The 1,818-nt window shown below is 34.0% G+C and overlaps 1 non-coding gene across 1 annotated transcript; it reads left to right on the forward strand.

The window, feature by feature from the left end:
* The first annotated feature begins 215 nt into the window (after window positions 1-215).
* TRNAI-UAU (transfer RNA isoleucine (anticodon UAU)) lies at window positions 216-289 on the forward strand. Its single transcript has one exon. It is a non-coding gene; the product is annotated as a tRNA-Ile (tRNA).
* The last annotated feature ends 1,529 nt before the right edge of the window (window positions 290-1,818 follow it).

Genomic DNA, 1,818 nt, shown 5'->3' on the forward strand with positions numbered 1-1,818 from the left:
ATCCAACTAGGTATATGCTCGTGCGTTGCTATGATAAAACACATTGATATGTAAAAAATATCGTGTTTTATAATATTGACTCCGTAGCAACGCACGGGCATATACCCAGTAATTAATAGTAATTAAACAGGACCTCCTATTTGATTCTCTTGTTTTAGTTCTTCTGCAATAAATAGTATTCAACAAATAGCATTGCATTTTTATTTTAAACAATTGGTCCTGTAGTTCAGTTGGTCAGAACGTTGGTCTTATGAGCCGAAGGTCGCGGGTTCAAGCCCCGCCAGGACCATTTTATTGTTTAACGTTTTTTTTCATTTCATCACAAACCTTTCGCTTTATTTTTTTATTTAATTTAAAAAGCTCTTTTCATCTTGTATTTTTTTCACTTTTCATGACCCATTCACATATCTTTCGCTTTATTTATTTTTTAAAAAAACCTCTGTCATGAAATACTTTGAACTCATTCACATTCACATGATGGAATACTTTGAACTCATCTGTGCTTTGAATATTTTTTCTTGCCATTACTTACGTTTGGTTTATTCTTATTTGGCAGAACAACATCATGTTGTATTCATTTTTTTATCATCACTTGCATTTAGTTTAATTTTATTTTCCTGCACAACATCACTTTTGCTGGTAGTAATATGCCCATTTTTCTGTTTTTTCTCACAAAATATACAAAATATTTAGTCTATTCTTACATGCATAAAAGTAATGAGTACAAAGCCCATCACGTTTAAATAGCAAAAATACTAAAAATATGTAAAAATAGGGATTTTGAACCATGATTGTTGAATTTAAAAGCATATCTACATTCACTTAACCAACAAGACACATGTATTTTTTATATTTTATATCTAATAATAATGTATGATATATATATTTCTATTAAAAAATAGTAAAACATAAAACCGGTCCATGATCCACTGTGCCGCGTCTTAGACTCATGCATAGCCCGGTGATCGAGGTTAGGCCAACACGGACCTAGCAACCATTGTGCTGAGTCTGTTCGGGCTGGACCAAAACTAGGCCCGAGCCTAGTGGGTGTGCAGCCTGTTTAAGGAAACAACCCCTCCCCACCCCGAGTTCCAAGAGCCTCCACTTCTAGCACATTAGGCTAATAAATTAACTAATCTCTAAGTAAATCTTCATCTCATGAGTCAAATCAGATGTCTGTATGGTGTCTTTGTCTTTGATCACGACTACATCTCCATTTTAACATGAATGTCGTTCAAGATTTCATTTTAAAGAATAACACTAACAAAATAATAATGTCTAAGTAAAATTATACAATACAAAATTGAATAGTTAGACACAATACACAACTCTTAATATAACCTTTTTATCATATTATTATAGCCTATATTAGTATAATTCTACTTTATATATTGATATTCCGCAATTTTGTATAGGACCTTAGATTTTGCTGGCCCGGCTCTGACCAAAACAGTGCCGGGTTAAGGCATGTTCGGTTAATCCCGTTACCTATGGGTTGGACGGGATTAGAAAAAATTGAGAAGAAATTTAAATTGGTTGGGATTTAAACTTACCCAATCCCACTCAATCCATATGGATTAAGACCTAACCGAACAAGCTCTTATGGATTTATCGGGTGGTCCGATCTGTTTGGACATGTATAGTAACAAATCATTCCGGTTTCCTTCGATTTTTTGATAAATAGCATAACTGGTTAACCACCCAGCTTAGGGCTTGTTCGGTTATTCCTACGTCACATGGATTGGATTGGATTGTAAAATTTTAGTAGACATTTTGACTTGCTATGGATTTAAACTCACTCAATCCCCTCCAATCCAC

This window comes from Zea mays, chromosome 8 (assembly GCF_902167145.1).
Source record: "Zea mays cultivar B73 chromosome 8, Zm-B73-REFERENCE-NAM-5.0, whole genome shotgun sequence".
NCBI lineage: Eukaryota > Viridiplantae > Streptophyta > Magnoliopsida > Poales > Poaceae > Zea > Zea mays.